Source organism: Tursiops truncatus, chromosome 9 (assembly GCF_011762595.2).
Source record: "Tursiops truncatus isolate mTurTru1 chromosome 9, mTurTru1.mat.Y, whole genome shotgun sequence".
In the NCBI taxonomy this organism is placed as follows: domain Eukaryota; kingdom Metazoa; phylum Chordata; class Mammalia; order Artiodactyla; family Delphinidae; genus Tursiops; species Tursiops truncatus.
Window position 1 is genome coordinate 39,282,311 of NC_047042.1, and position 16,766 is coordinate 39,299,076.

The window sequence follows — 16,766 nt, forward strand, 5'->3', positions numbered from 1 at the left end:
CAACCTTTTTTTCAATAGGTATGTTGATAAGCAAAAAGTAGAAGACTCGGTATATGAAGATACGTGCTTTATGCTGAGTTTGTTCAGAAAAAAAAATTTATAGCTATTTCCATGACAGTTTAGGAAGGACCTGGGATGACGTGTTGAATGTAGCTCCCTGAGCACCTGTTGGTTTTCAGTCTCTGTTAAAGCAGAGTAAGAGCCAAGTATTAGGACAGACTGGCTACTCAGGTGACTCATTCTGCCTCCCTATTATTCCAAGTGGATAATTCATTCTTCACTCTCCGTTTGAAGACATTGATGAAGAGTTGGACAGGCAAAGAGTAGAAACGAGACTGCTTTTTAATGAACTCAGGGCTCTTTCTGTATATACAAGGTGGGGCAAAATGCACTAAGATCCTTTCTTTTAAGGGGGATGCACTGGTGTGGAGTCCTTAGCCCTTCCAAAGCATTAGTATCCTTGCAGGAAATTAAGTGTTTAGAGTTTCATGGTGCTGATTTTGAAGGCTGTCACTCATATGGATGAAAATAGTTTGACGTCCATTTTTTCTACCCTCCCCCCACTGCTTCTCCAAGTTTTATAACGTCATAGCTAGAATGCATCAGGGTATACAGTCTAAGCAAGAGATAATGTAGGATCGTGGAGGGAGAGAGCATAGACTTTGAATCAGAAGATCTTGATCTGAATCTAGGATCCAGCATTTACTAGTTGTGGGGCTCTTGGGAGTGTTAGTTACTTTCTCTAAAGCTCAATTTCCTCTTCAGCAAAATGGGATAATAACAGTGCCCAACATAGAGTCAAACACAATAACAAGTATGAAGTGCTTGACCTTATAGCTGGCATAGGAGAAGCACTTAATAAATCTTATTTTACCAAGATATTTTCCGGAGAAATGCAACTTCATCTCCCACAAGGACTCTTAAAATACACCTTCATAAGTAGCTTTCCCCTAGTTTAAGATTCAAACTTAAACTGAGCTGCTTGAGACTATAAAAATATGTAATATCTTTCCCTTTTTGTCTTTCTCTCTCTCTATATTTATATGTAGACCATACACGTTTGTACGTATATATAAATATAGTCTGTGTGTGTATTTTACATACTTTTTTTTGATTGCTGGAGGAAATTCTACGACTTCACACAACTTGAATTTATGAGATTGTTAAAGGAACCATGAGAATAATATTGGGGTGAAGAGAGGAGGAAAAGAATTAGTGGAAAATCAACTCCTCAATGGAGTGCAGTAATGAAATTTGTATACGAAACTTGTTATTCTGTCTTCTTCCCGGAAAGCTTTACTTTTTCTGCAAGAAAATATCACCCAGGAAAATATTCTTCGTCAGTCTCCCTTGTTAATGTAGTCCCTTGTTGCACACATAGAGGTACAATAGTTTAACAAAACAAAGAGTGACTTGACGTTGCCAGCACTCGGTTGTTTGTGTTCACCTGTGACATTTACAAGTGAAGACATACAGAGCCTTCTTTTGTTTCCTGGATAATCGCTCAGGTGTTAAAGAAGAAGTTGATTCAGTTTTAAATGGTATGATTTCCTCAAGCCTTGGAAAAGTAATTGATGGATTTTCTTCTTCTTTTTTCCATAGCTCAAATATACACACTGCAAAGTCATGTCTAACTGTTTAATTTTACAAGACTGAAAATATTGGATTTAAAGCTTAGGTTTTAGTTGAGGTTTATTCTTGGTGTCCAACCCTGTCTAAACTTTCACAGGCAAATCGGAAATGAAACACAATTGAAACTAAACCAACCCTTTTCTGCCTGCAAAGGGGCCTTAATATTTCATTTTGTGTTTTCACATGGAATCTAATGAAAACGTGATTTTATACAGATTCCTTGTGTCAGTTATTCCCTGTGTCCCTTCTAAACTTATCTATGCATTCACCGTGAAGCTTCATTAAGGATCAAGCCAAGTAGTCTTTAAAAAAGTACAGGGTTTTTGGTGATAGACAGATGGTGGCTTTCATGATGTCAGGAAGTGTCAGATATTATGGTTGGCTTTGGAATGGTGGCTACTATCCAAACAGATTGGGAAACAGACAGAAAGAGCAAGAACACCATTTGTTTTATTTAGATACATTGTGAACAGAAGGAAGCAAGACAGAGCATACTTTTACACATCTTTTTTCCACTCCTTGTGAAAACAGTTTAGGATCTGTTATGTTATATTAGCCCTTTCATTATGCAAAAACATGTGAAAGCCAGAGACGCTGGTTAGAGAATTTGTCTCATTGTAATTTTCTATGAAGTTTGTTTATTTTTATTTTTTGCAGAATGTGATTTTTTTGAAAAACTTCCCTCTCCTTGGGAGTATCAAATGCTTGAAACAGAGAACTGAGACGAAGCCCTTTAGAAGGGCAGTACTGTTAGGAGAGTATGAAGAGAGTATCGACTTCATGACCCAGATGAGGGACTCTCAGAGAATACTGTCAAAAAATTGCAGTTCCTCAAATGAAGGTGCCTCTTCATGAAGAACTGTAGATCTATTTCTGTAAGGATTTAATTCACATTGGCAGCCAGAGGGCAGTATCAGCTCCAGACAAATACGTTGGGTCTAGTTACAGGATTAAAGTTAAGTATTCAGTCCTAGACCTTGGTATCAGGGCACCGCAATGTATCAGTGGGGGACATCTTGATCTTAATCTAAAAGAACATGTAAATTTTCTGTCATATTCAACAGACAGAATGCCTTTAAGCTTCCTTTTTTGCTGTTTACCTATATTCATTTATTATCATAGTATTTTACTCCACCCTTGGGAGATAACTAGAATCTTGGCATTTTTGATAGATTAGAGTTGCAGTGTCACTATCTGCTCCACAGCTGTGTCCCTGAATTATGGTGGATGTACTGGAAATATGGTCCCTAATGTAACTGCTTATGTATTTGAATATGAGGGACCATATTAAAATCCTAAATAAGGAAGGATATATGTTACCCAAAGAAATAGATTGTCTTGGGTTATATAGAATCCAAGGATTGGGGACCTGGAAGGACTCTGAAAGACCATTCTACACTAGGGCTTTTCACTCTGTGCTTCACGTAGCCCCCAAGTTTCACAGAGGTGCCTTAGAGGCTCCTGTGTAGGGTGAGTGAGAGGTCAGGCCTCCAGTCTCCTATCTCTGCTTAATCTAAACAGCTGGGTAAATGAAGACTCTTTCCAGCCTAGGGACAAACAGAGACTGGAATCTTGGCTTCAGAGACAAACATTCCTTTAATAGAAAAGTGTAAAGCATTTGGCTAGGGCTTAGAGTTGGGCATGACTGCATTTTAATTGCTCCCTAAGTTCAAACAGGAGTCAAATTCTGGAGAGAGTTATGGGATAACTCTGATAGGGTAAAAGGAACTCACATGCATTCCCCCTTCCCTCTCTGTTCCCCCACCTCCCACCATGATTTGAATCCTGATGTGACCAAAATACCCAGAGGCTTTAAAGAGGTAGGAGGTCCTAAAAGTAAGAAATCTCAGCCCATAGCTTCCCCTCCCCACCCAAAAAAAAACCCCCACCACTGCACAGGCAATACTTCAGCCCACAAGATCGAAAGCATTGGGGGCACGTTTTTTGGAAATGAGCTAATCCACAGCAGCATAAGACATAATGCGAATTCTTTATTGGGGAGTTTTGAAATTCACAGTATACATGCTGAATAATAGTTAATAGTTGTTAGTCATCTGTTCATAAAAATGCAAAACAAATGCTTTGTTTGTTGAGGCAAGCATACACATTACACATTAAGGAGAGAAAATATTAAGACATCTAGTTAGTAGAAAGCCCATCCCTAGATTGTGGGTAGGGACGGGAGTAGACAGAAAAGGAAGGTTATACAGACCCTTCATGCTGAGGGCATTTCTGAATAGAGAGTTAGGGGGCGAATCTCGTATAATTTCTCCAAAGTTTTGGTTTATGCAGTAAATTTTATTGCCTTAAATAAAATTAATCCTTGTTCTACCTTGGAAAGTGTCTGAACCACTTGACAGGTTAAAATTATGTTTCTCCAGAGCGTGAGTTTAATATCAGCTCTGGTTAGGACTCATCAACTGCTGAAAGAACTCTTGTAAGGAGAAAGGTAACATTAGAGTATTTGCTGAGGCCATTAATTTATATCATGGAATTAAAACATCTAGGAGTCATCTTAAATCTCACTTGGACTTTCAGATGTAGCACACATTGAATGTATATTAAAGTGTGGCCTATCAGAAGAGAAAGCATTTGATATATTTATATATTTATTATATATTTATTGCTCAAATGTTATTTCATTATTAAGTTCCAGACAACTACATGGAGAGTTGTATGTAAATTAAGATGCACCTGCTTAGCCGTTCAACCCCTTACTCGAAAAGAAACTGGGGCTGTTTTTTTTTAATGTAATTTTTAAATAAATTTTAAAATTATTTTTATAGAACATGATTTGTAAAAAAAAAAAAAAGAAAAAAAAATCCCCCCTTACTGGAAATATTGAGCACTTGAAACAGAATGAGCTCATTTTAAGCTTTGTAAAAAAATTCTTGCCTGATTTTGACAACAGGAAAAATAAACTTGTGACTTTACAAAAGTGGACAAAATTACTTGCCCATGTTGGTTGGTGCTAGATTCCTGGTTAAACCCAGAGATGCAGACTCCTGTCCCAGGATAATTTTGTCACGATTACATGGGTAATTCTGTATGTTACCATTCAAATGTCAACAAATATATACACACTTACTAGTTTAAAACAACATTTTAAAACACGTGGTCAAATATATACACGCTTACTGGTTTAAAACAACATTTTAAAACATGTGGTCTGGAATTATACCTAACCTTTGTCGCATATTTCCACATCCCACACGCCTGTCTGATAATGGCATGGAATTGTTCAGTTGTATATTTACTTTATATATAGTGTACTTGTTTTATTTTTATGACACTAACCTCTTCTGAAGTCTTTGTAACTTCAACCACAGAATTTTTTCCCCTTCAGGGAGAAAGGGAGAATTATAGATGCTGACTGTCTCACTCCTGGATCCTTCCAGTCTATGGTAGGGAGAGCTGAACCACTGGTAAATTGGGAAGAAGGAAAAACATCTCTGAAATTCCTTCACATTAAGATAATAGGTAGAGGCTTCCCTGTTGGTGCAGTGGTTGAGAGTCTGCCTGCCGATCCAGGGGACATGTGTTCGTGCCCCGGTCCGGGAAGATCCCACGTGCCGCGGAGCGGCTGGGCCCGTGAGCCATGGCCGCTGGGCCTGCGCGGAGGCCTCCAGCTGGGCCGGAGCCAGTGCTCTGCAACAGGAGAGGCCACAGCAGTGAGAGACCCGCGTACCGCAAAAAAAAAAAAAAAAAAAAAAAGGTAGAGATGCCATGTTAACTCTCATAGGGAGAAGAAGAAATTCATCTTTATTCTTGCCATTCAGAGTAGCCTAAATTGATATTTTAACACATTTCCTTATGGTCTATTTCTCTTTTTTGATAGAAGTTATTCTTTCATTGTATCATATACAATCCCTATTTTATGTTGGAATTTAAACAGTATCCTTGAGTAGTGAGATTAGTGCTAATTTTTATGCTCTTCATTGTAATTTCTCCAATATTCAATTTTCCCATGGTTTTGTATTTCTTTTATAGTCAGGAGAAAGTGTTTAATATAACAAAAATAAGAAAGTTAATATGGCAGCAGTTTCTAGGTAGACTCGAGTATAGGAAAGTTAGGAAACACTGGACTGTTTGGGACAGAGACTCTTGGTAGGAAGATGGAAAAAATGAACTTCAAACTATAACCTACCTCTGATTAAGAGCTCCTGTGATGTTAGTAGGATCCATCTTCCTTGCCTACCTTTGGGTTGCCTCCCTTTTCAGACTCTATGGAGAAAAGTTATACGATTCAGCCTCACAGAAGCACAACACCCATTCAACAGAAGAATCTATTTCCCAAGTAACTCAGAATGCTGTCATTGAATCATATTGACTTGGATTGATTTGATTTGAGGTTTGTGCCCTGCCCTCTCCTTGAACCAGTCATTGTAGACAGGAAGGGAATAAGCTGACTGGTTTTGCTTATTTCACGTATTCAGCTCCTGGATCCTAGGGGTGATGTCTGTTTCATCTGAAGAACATGGCTGAGAATGGAATGAAGAGTCTACCCAAATCAAAGTTAAGATAGCTTTCCCATAAAAAAGAGGGAATGGATGCCGAGAATACAAATACGCAAATTCCACTAGAGCCTTTATGACAACACACTCTTCTAATGTTTTCGCATCTCATCTGCATACTTCATTGTGCCTTCGTGTACCTTCTGTCACTTCTCATCACTCATATGGTTTCAGGTACTTAGCTGACTTCCCAGTTCATCTCTCTTTCTGTCTCTTCTCGCTATGCCCCTTAGGCAATCTGATCCCCTTTGAATGCTTTAATCAGCGTGTGTGTTCAGATACTTATTAAGTCTTTATTTCTATCCCAGCTTTTTCTCCTCAGGATGAGACCTTTGCATCGACATGTCTAACAGACATTTCTACTTGGATGTCCCCTAAAACTTCACTGGGAAAGTCTTATCTGCCCCTTTGAATTTTTCCTTTTCACCTTCTCTTAGGGAATGTCACCTCCTCCTGCATCCTCATTATTTTTTGATAATATCAATGTCTCTCTTTCTCTCCTGCTACTATCATCTCTCTTTTTTTTTTTACTGTCATCTCTTGACTGCATTGCAAAACTGGTTTTCCAGCCAGCAGTGCTGAGGCTGAGTTCCACCCTGATCCACCCTTCCCTCTGGCCAAAGTTAACCTTCTAAAATCTGACCACGTCAACTCTTCACTCTAAACTCAAATGACTGCCATTTCGTTCAGGGTGAGCCCTACTAATGTGGTGTAGGAGGGACCATTCAGCTTTTGTCTACCCTTAGTTCTCTAGCCTAATCTCTCATCACCCAGGCCTTGAATTATTGGGCCAAACAGTGACAACTTACAGTGGCTTGAGTGTGCTGTTTTTTATTTAATCATCGCCAGGCATTTGCTTGTTTTATAACCCCTGCTTGGGAGATCCACATTTTAGCCCGATTATTTGCTATTTCAGGGTCATTTCTTATGGATAAACTTCTCCAATCACCTTTCATGGAGAACTGCATTATATGCTTCCACCACCAGACGCCAGCCATAGTAGAGTTCGCAGTCTTTTGAAATTCCTTTATCACTTGACTTTCTTACCCAATGGACTAAAAATCCCTTGAGGGTAGGAACTATCTATGCCTTAGTCATAGTTGTATTTCCAGCCCCTATGACAGTGCCTGCTCTTAATTGCCTCCCAAAATAATGTTCATTGAATGTACTGTGAATGTGGCTATAGGCAAATATTTTAGCTTTATAGTCAGTCTGTTACATTTCTCTGCAGATTTTTGGGACAAGTCAATCAGGATGGTCCTGCTAAAAAGGGCTGTGTTCCTTTATCTTCAGGAGTTTATTGGCATCAAATGAGACAGTTTTTTTTTTAAAGTACCTATAAACATCAGCTCAATCATGATGGATTGATTAGGTTTCATTTCTGAAGGGAGTTGATGGCCTAACAGAAGGACAGGAATCATTACCTTCAGGTGGTCATCAATCCCCATGAAATATCCTTCCCTACAGTAATTGCTCTTGTAAATTGAAAAGTGGAAATATATTTATGCAAGGCCGAAGATTTCTGTTTTCTGCCATTTCAGTTGTACGTGTAAGTAAGGCATTTCTAGAGACTTAATATTCTGTACTCAGGCTTCTCAGATTGCTTAATACAGGTTTCCACACTCAGCTTATGTAGTGGATAAGATCTCCTCCTTCATTGCTTCTAACCCTATGATCAAAGCAACAATCAAAACCCATTTCACGTGAATGCTATTCTGAAGGACATTTGTACATTTTCTAGCAGCCAGTCTGCCTTATTACAGCATGGCTCGGTTTAAATTTCTGGCTGCCTGTTTATAAACCATGGGGTTTTCGTATAAGAGGATTCTTTATTCTTAGGGAGGCAAACCTATACAGTGAGAGCAAAAATCTCATATTCTAAACTAAGCATCTACTTGCTAGTTTGAAGGGTGTTTTGTTTTAAAATTATTATTTTTATTTGGTATGAAGGCTAATGTGATTTATTTTTATAAGCATATACAAGGAAATTAATAGATACATGTTTAAAAGACTATCTCAAAACTGATGACTTAAATTATTAGGGTTTCTGTAGATGTGTTATCAGGTTTGTTTTCATGTGTAATGGCACATAACCGAAGGTCATATATTTTAACTTACGTTTGCGGCCAGTTAGACTCATATATGATCCCACTTGCTGGCCACATTGTGTGGTGCACAAGAGAAAACTCCCTCTATGGCTGAGTGGCTAGTTAGCTTGGTCCCATTTGCAGTAAGTTCTAAGCAACTCAACCAACATTCTTTGATCATGGAATGTGAGTAATGTGATGATCTGTGGAGAAGACTGAGTCTTTCTTTGGAAGTGCATTTCACGGGAAAGCACATTCCCTACAGGTGTCTTTTTCTGCCTTTATCCTTGAGTAGAACAGTGAATAGAGTTAATGAATCTGGTATAAAGCCAATTATTATCAGTTAGGAAAGGAACATAAACCAAGTTAATCCATCTTTGTTTCAGATGTGATATGCTCTTATACTGGGAGGAATACTCAGATTTCTAGATTTTCCTGCTTTGAAAATTATTAAAATAAATTTGAATTTTAATTGTACAGACATGCTTTTGCCCATTGCCGTTGCCATCAAGCCAACTCACGTGGCTTATGAACAGGGTGAATGATTGCCCCTTTGCCATCAAGCCAGCCATGATGACATGGGACTCAGTCACTCATTATTTCTTACTGTGAACCAAAAATCACCCTGTGTGCCAACCATTTTCCTTTACGTTTTGCTTTTATATGGTTTCCAACTGGCTCAGCAAATGTACTGAAAGTGTTTTAGGTTGCATCTTTCAAGGGCAATTATTTTAGATTTTTATAATCTTAAGAGCTGCTGGAGAAACCATATACATTTTTAGAAAGTATCAGTGATGACGGTAAGAGTATTTGAAATAGTACTAGGTGTGGAGTCAGTCAGCTGGGGTATGGATTTTGACTCTCCGAGAGTTTAGTGATCATACAGATTACTTTATTTTTCTAGGATTCAGTTTCTCAGAAATAACAGTCTCAGAGGCGTCAATGAGTATGAAGTCTTTGTATAAGTCCTTATCATGGTGGCTGGCTCCTGGTAGGTGGGCAAGAAACAAATCTTTTAAAATTAATAATTAATTCATAAGTTAAAGAAAATAGGTTATTTTAAAAGACCAAAGCACGAAAAAGCATACATTGAAGATGAAGTTAGTGTAAATTAATCAGAAATAATGGAATTATAAAGAATCTAATTTCAAATCAAGATCAACTACACTGAATTCCTGAGATTTTATCCCACCCCTCTTCCTAGGTTAATGTTTGCCTCAGTAAGTTTTTGGATCACAGTAAGGAAAGGATTGTAGCTTTAAATGCTCTTGACAAGTTGGAAAAATAAACTGCCAGATGACAAGCTGAATTTTTTGACAACAAACTTCTTTGTACAGCAGATACCGTAGAGGGAAGATCTACGTAACAGTAAGATATTTATTTTTTAAGATTTTTTTTTTTTTTTGGATGTGGACATTTTTAAAGTCTTTACTGAATTTGTTACAGTATTGTTTATGTTTTGGTTTTTTGGCCATGAGGCATGGGACCTTAGCTCCTTGACCAGGGATTGAACCTGCACCCCCTGCATTGGAAGGCGAAGTCCTAAGCACTGGACCACCAGGGAAGTCCCTACATAATAGTAAGATTTTTAAAAAGACAAAGATTATAGCATTCTTTCTATAAGTTAACATCACAGTGTCTTTGAAATGCTATGGGGGTTATTGCAGAAAGATACGAAGCAAACGAAGAATTTATGAGAATATGTAATTTCAAATCATCAGCTCTTGTATCATTTGTATGCATTATTCACTTAATAAATATTGAGAACACACAATGTGTCAGACACTGAGCTAGGTTCTGGGAATGCAAAAGCCTAGACAGAAATCAGTTCCCTGCCCTTACAGAGCCATGATCCAATGAAAAATATAGCTATTAAATACATTTTACATATGTAGTAAATTTTATGGAAGGAAAATGGAAAGACCTAACAGTATCAGTAAGAGGCCAAGGACTCAGGAGAAAGTTCCCTGTAGTCTGACATCTGAAGAAACAGTATGAACGATATCAGCGAGTGTGCATAGGCGTATGCACCTATGCACGTGTGTATTTGTGTGTGTGTGGTGGGCGGGGTATTTTGAGAGAGAGAGAGAGAGAGAGAGAGAGGGAGAGAGAGAGAGAGAGAAGGGTTACAGAGAGAGGGTAAACTTTCATTCAGAGGCCTGACCACGAGAGCCTATGTCTTTAGTCTGCAGGGGAGGGGAAGAGAATGGGGGCTGGAGGGGAGATGAAGGTAAAAAGTAATCAGAGGCAGATCTTGCAGCATCTTTTAAGCCTTCAAAAGCATTAAAGATATTTGTTAAGGAGAAGCCACTGAAGCATTTTAAGGAAGGAAGTAATATGATCAGATTTTTGTTGTTGTTAAACTCAGTTTTGACAACTCTGTGGTTTGTTAAAGCGCATCCACATGAATAACAAATGAATGCAGCACCTGGAGAAGATTAAACAAAAAAGTGCTACAGATTATTTAACAAGTTAAAAGTACTTATTTTTGTTCTTTTTTTTTTAAATTGTGTAGGGGAAAAGGCCATAATATTCTAGGACACTGCTTCTCAATCTATCTGTGGTAGAGGACTGGTTTCTTTTTCCCAATCTATCACAGAACGACACTTCTATGAAATGCAATAAAGATGAATTACTTAGAAGATAAACTTAAAATAATACATACACAATTCAAGCCTCAGTTTTTTTATTAGATTCAACAGACACAAAATTGAATTTCCATAAATAAGATCAGAGCAAACATAACAGCGAGAGAAGAAAGAGGGCCACAAAACCGATATACATTACTCATTGAAAGTGTGTGGGCGATTAAAATTTCTGTACTTATCTCATGCAGACCAATGAAGAAAATAGGCAACAGACTACAGTTTGAGAGAGTTTTGTTTTAGGAATAGTTTATATACTGATAATGATATCAAAAATTTGTTCTCCGTATTTTTTAAGGATAAGAAAAATGGAACAAAAAGTTCAGCAAGAAGGATTTGGATACCATATAGAGAGGCATGGAACTAAAAAAAATTTTTTTAAAAAGAAAGAAAAACACTAAACTCTTTGCCCATATAGGTCCATTATTATCATGGAATATTAAATTCCTCTTTCTATGGATGCAGAATGGCGTTGTGTCATTTTGCCTGTCACACAACCCACCCAACCCAGGAGCATTACATTGACATTATTGCAGGCAATAAGAACCAGTGAGTTTGACTTTTATTATTTTCTACAACATTATGTTATAGTGGCCTTGTTGAAAAGTCTAATACTACTCAGTTTACACCTGTGTTCTGCATTCTGAGAAACACAGCAAGGAAAAAGTGTGATAGACCTGCTCAATTAATATGTGCTTTTAATATGTTAGATAATGGATAAAGCAGGAGAGAGGTTTTCAAACAGGCAGCTAAATAGATATATGGATGCCAGTGGATGTTAAAACATTAGTTAAATATACACCAGCAATGAGTTTCATTAATTTGAAAGTTTTCTGTTTTTCCTTAGGCATTCATTAAATTTCTTGTTAGTTCAACCCATCTTTATTGAGCATCTATTAAAAGCCTGTAATTGTGTTGGGAGCTAGGATCATAGAAAATATGACCCCCTGTTTGAAAACTGCTCGTATTGTAGGGAAAAGTGTACAAAAACGTGTGTAATTGCATTGCGATTAACCACTGAAGAAGCTGTATCTGTAGTAGAAGTTTAGTTTCAGAAAAGACTCAAACTCTTGTACTTCCTCTCCCAGGAGTAGGCAAATAGCATTGTGTAATATAAAATGATCAGCATATGTATTTTAGGGCTTAATACAATTTCCCAAGCTCATATCAGTTTCATCAAGCCAAGTATTCTTAAACTGGCCTTCCCAGTTTTGCTTTACTCTTTTTCCTGTTGAAACTATTCCCTATCATTAGAATCTAATAATAATCAACTGGTCGTAATCAGCTGGTAATAATTATAATAATAATGTTAATACAAATAACTGATTTATTGTCTATTAGGTGCCAGTCACTTTATACTTTTTATTTAATTCATTCAACAGCTGAGAGGTATGCCCATTTTGCAGATGATGAAATTAAGATAATTTGCCCAAGATTATCTAGCAGTTTTGTGGCAACATAAAACTCAAGCCCAGACAGTTCTGCTGCAGCATTTTCCAGTATTAGTCCATCACTATGATTTTTCTATAGACTTCTGTCCCGATGCACAAATCTTTTATGCTGGTGCCTACCTGCATTCCAACCCTTTACCTTCAAATAACAATAAAATCCATAACTTCTCCTGCAGGTCTTTATTTCTCTGCGTTGTCTGTTCTCCACAAAGAATCAGTCTGTTACATTATGTTGTAGAACTGATGAACTAGGCTTCTCTAAATCTGAGAGTGTATTTTTTAAGGTTGTAACCCAATTCAAATTTATTTTTGAAAGAAGGTGAGATAAATCTTGAGTATATCAATTTTATTTTATCATTGAAAGAACACATAATAAGTAAAATTGATGTGTTCTGGTTGTCCTATAGCAAAATATTAGAGAAAAAGACTTTAAAAACAGTTAATCCCTATTTTCCATAATATCATAGATTTGCATGAATACTTGCATTCTCTACCTTGTGTTTGGCAAGACTTGGGCATTTTAAATTAATGAATTTCTCAGCCACTTAAAGAAGAGATTTAAAACCAAGTTTACTCTCAAGATGTAACTTGAGACTGAGTTATACCACTGTTTTATTATTCCTAATGGCACTGAGGCAATCCACGGATACTTCATCCTGCAGTTTTCTAGTGTTATGAAAATGCATAATGTTAATCATTGTAATACTTTATAATCTGACCATAAACCAATGTTTATAGTCAGTTAATCATTGTATTACTTTGCTTTAGGTAATTTAGTACATTACCATAATGTAGCAATCTACTTAATATAAATTTTAAAGTGAACACAATAAAGTTGTATAGCATTAATATATTATTCATCCTAACCTGAAATTTTAAAATACAACTGAATTTTGAACAGAGTTCAGATGTTCTATGACTCTGGTTTCCTCCATCTTGGCTGGGAAAAGAGTGAAGACCTAATGAAGGGCAGAAAAATAAACAGTTATTCTACCTCCAATTATTTATGCATCCGTTTCACAACCTGTTTTGGCAAGAATAGGTTTGGATATCCTCAGGCCAGGAATCTACACGTACTCTTTTTTTTTTTTTGCGGTACGTGGGCCTCTTACTGTTGTGGCCTCTCGCGTTGCGGAGCACAGGCTCCGGACTTGCAGGCTCAGCGGCCATGGCTCACGGGCCCAGCCGCTCCGTGGCATGTGGGATCTTCCCGGACCGGGGCACGAACCCGTGTCCCCTGCATCGGCAGGTGGACTCTCAACCACTGTGCCACCAGGGAAGCCCTACACGTACTCATTTTTGAAAGCGTGAACTCCAATTAAGGGAAACCCATCTCACATTAAAAAAAAAAAATCAGTAAATTTGGGAGTAGTTGGCATTAATTTCATTGAAATGAGATAATGTTTCTCTTATAAATGACTTCAGGGAATACTATGAACACTTTTTAAATTAACACAATTATTAGCGGAATTGGACATTATCTTTGTTTTGAAAACAAACATTTATTGAGTGGCTACTATGTCTCAGGCACAGTGCTAAGTGCTCTCTTTTACATCATCACCTTTAATCCTCATCATAGGCCTCGTGGAGAGATTGCATTCTCAGGACATAAAACTTGGAAATCTTCTAGTAATGCTAAGCTGTGGTGGTAGTTGGGATTTTTAGAAAGCAGTAAAGAAATCTGTGTACATGTGGACTTTTCCCTCCATTCTTCGTATGATAATGAAGAATATGGATACTATCGAATCATAAGGCCTTTTGGCCACCAGAGTCTCAGCATAAGCATTTGATAGGTCCATACGTGGGACCGGCTAGCAAACTGAAAGAATCGAGAGAGTATTGTTAGGAATCAAAGGCTGCATGTATGTAGCTGTCTGGTCACCTCCAATGTGGGTGAACATCAATCAAAGCAGTTTCTAGATATCAGTCTCAGTTTTAATAACATTTGCCAAAGACGGTTTTGGTGTGTATAAGGAAAATTGTCTGGGAATTCCTCTATGATGGCTGGAGTCACTTGCATTTAAAAAAATATTTTCACTGTATTTAAGTGATTGATTCCTGTCATGATTATCATTCCTGAAGAGACATTTAGACTTTTAATATTTTTATGTGTGTTTGTTCTGTTATGTGAACTGTATTGTAAACATTTTATGACAGACTTTGTGTCTTGTACTTTTTTTTTTAAACAAGTTTTTATTTATTTATTTATTTTTGGCTGTGTTGCGTCTTTGTTGCTGCACGCGGGCTTTCTCTAGTTGTGGCGAGCGGGCTTCTCATTGCGGTGGCTTCTCTTGTTGTGGAGCATGGGCTCTAGGCGCACGGGCTTCAGTAGTTGTGGCTCGTGGGCTCTAGAGCGCAGGCTCAGTAGTTGTGGCACGTAGGCTCAGTAGTTGTGGCATGTAGGCTCAGTAGTTGTGGCATGCAGGCTCTAGAGCACAGACTCAGTTGTTGTGCGCATGGGCTTAGTTGCTCCGCGGCATGTGGGATCTTCCCGGACCAGGGCTCGACGTCACGTCCCCTGCATTGGCAGGCGGATTCTTAACCACTGTGCCACCAGGGAAGCCCTCTTGTACTTTTTTTCTTACCCTTTAGTCCCTACCAGAGTATGTTGACTATTGGAGAATGAAACATTAACTTAAATAAATGATTTTTTTTTCAATGAAAGTTTCTCTAATGAATGCTTGGACCTAGAGAAAAATAAATGAAACAGAAACTACTTAAGCAATGATGGAAGTAGTAGGGAAGCTAATCCAGTGTTTCCCAAACTTGCTGCATACTACAATCACCATGTGGTCTCTTAACTGTTTCAAAGCTAAGGCCACACCCCAGACAATTAAATGATAAATGTAGCAGGTGGATGGGGAGTGAAACTCAGTACTTTTTCAAGTTTCCCAGTAATTGCACTGAGCAGAAAGATTTGGGAACCACTGAGCTATTTTATCATATATAATGGGCGTCACTTGCAAACTTGGCTTCACTCTGTTTAAAATAAATCCTTCTCAGATTATATATTTTCATTTAATAATTTTGTCCAAATATATACCTAACAGTGATTGAGTAGAGATTATATAATACACTGTATATCTTATGAATGAGTGTCATGGGGCTGGGTTGTGAGACTAAAATTTCTCCCACCATATTTTAGACAACAAAAGGCACACAAGTGGAGTATTTGGAAAAACACGATAAGCTTGAACAATAAGATTCACTAAAAAAAAATCGTAATAGAATATTTAATGTTTGCAATTGACAGTACTGTTATACTTCAGCAGTACATTTTTCAACTATTAGTTTTGATTACTAGTGCCTTTAGAAGCAGCTTATTGTGAATATTCAGAAAAAGCAAAATTAGTAAATAAGGAATTAAGCTTTTTTCTTTTTTCCAGTGCTTTAGTTAACAAAAGTATATGCAGACTTAATAATACTAATATTAATAAAAAGCTATAACCACAGCAACACCTGCCATATACTGAGCATCTATTTCAGGTTCTTTTCAGAGATTATCTCCATTCTTGAAATTGACTGGTATTCCCGTCTTGTATTGAAAAGGAAATGGGCGTTCAGGGAGACTGACCAGTTTACATAACTGATAAGTGCAAAGCTGGGACAACGTGAAAGCATATGTTATTTGGCTTACTTCATTCTGTGTCTCTAGTCACAATAGCTACATTCTGACTTCCTCCAAATTTACAGTATTTTTTCCCAATATGTCTGCCATTTATCAGTAGACTAAGAAGATGGAGTTCAAAGAGGACTTACTTCCTGGGCCTGCATGTGGTCATGTTAGAATCAGGAAGGTGTGTGTGTGTGTTTGTGTGCTTCCTTAGGTGGGCAAATCTTGAGTCCGGTTTTGCATATATATGGGTGAGATAAAAACAAAAATTGCATATGCTGGTGGGGATTAAAACTGTTGAGCTTTTGGAAATTGGCTCATTCCTGTGTTTGCTGCAACCAGTCTGGTGCTGTGTGTCACACTTCCCTGCCATATGCAGGCACATTGGCTCTTTTCCTAGGGAAATTGTTTATTTTAAAACACACTCAGGAGACACTATTGGCTAAACAGTGGTTATCCGTGTTTTTTTCCCATAGGGAACTTAATATTTTGTCATTGTTGTACAATTCTAATGGCTTCTTGTGTTCAAGCGACAAAAACCCAACTCACACTAGCTCAAGCCAAAATAGCATCAGCAAAAAGTAAACTCAACAACCAGTACAGGTTTCTTGGAAGGATTGTGAGGTAGCTCAGACACTAAAGGAACTCCTGTAAGAATGACACTGCTTTGGGGATCTTAGGGATAGATAAGCAGGCTGTATCTACTCTAGGCTTTCTACTTTTCTTTGTATTTCCATGTGTGTTTACCTCATTCTCTTCTATGCCTTCAAGTACAGAAGTGTGTGTGTGTGTGTGTGTGTGTGTGTGTGTGTGTGTGTTGAGGG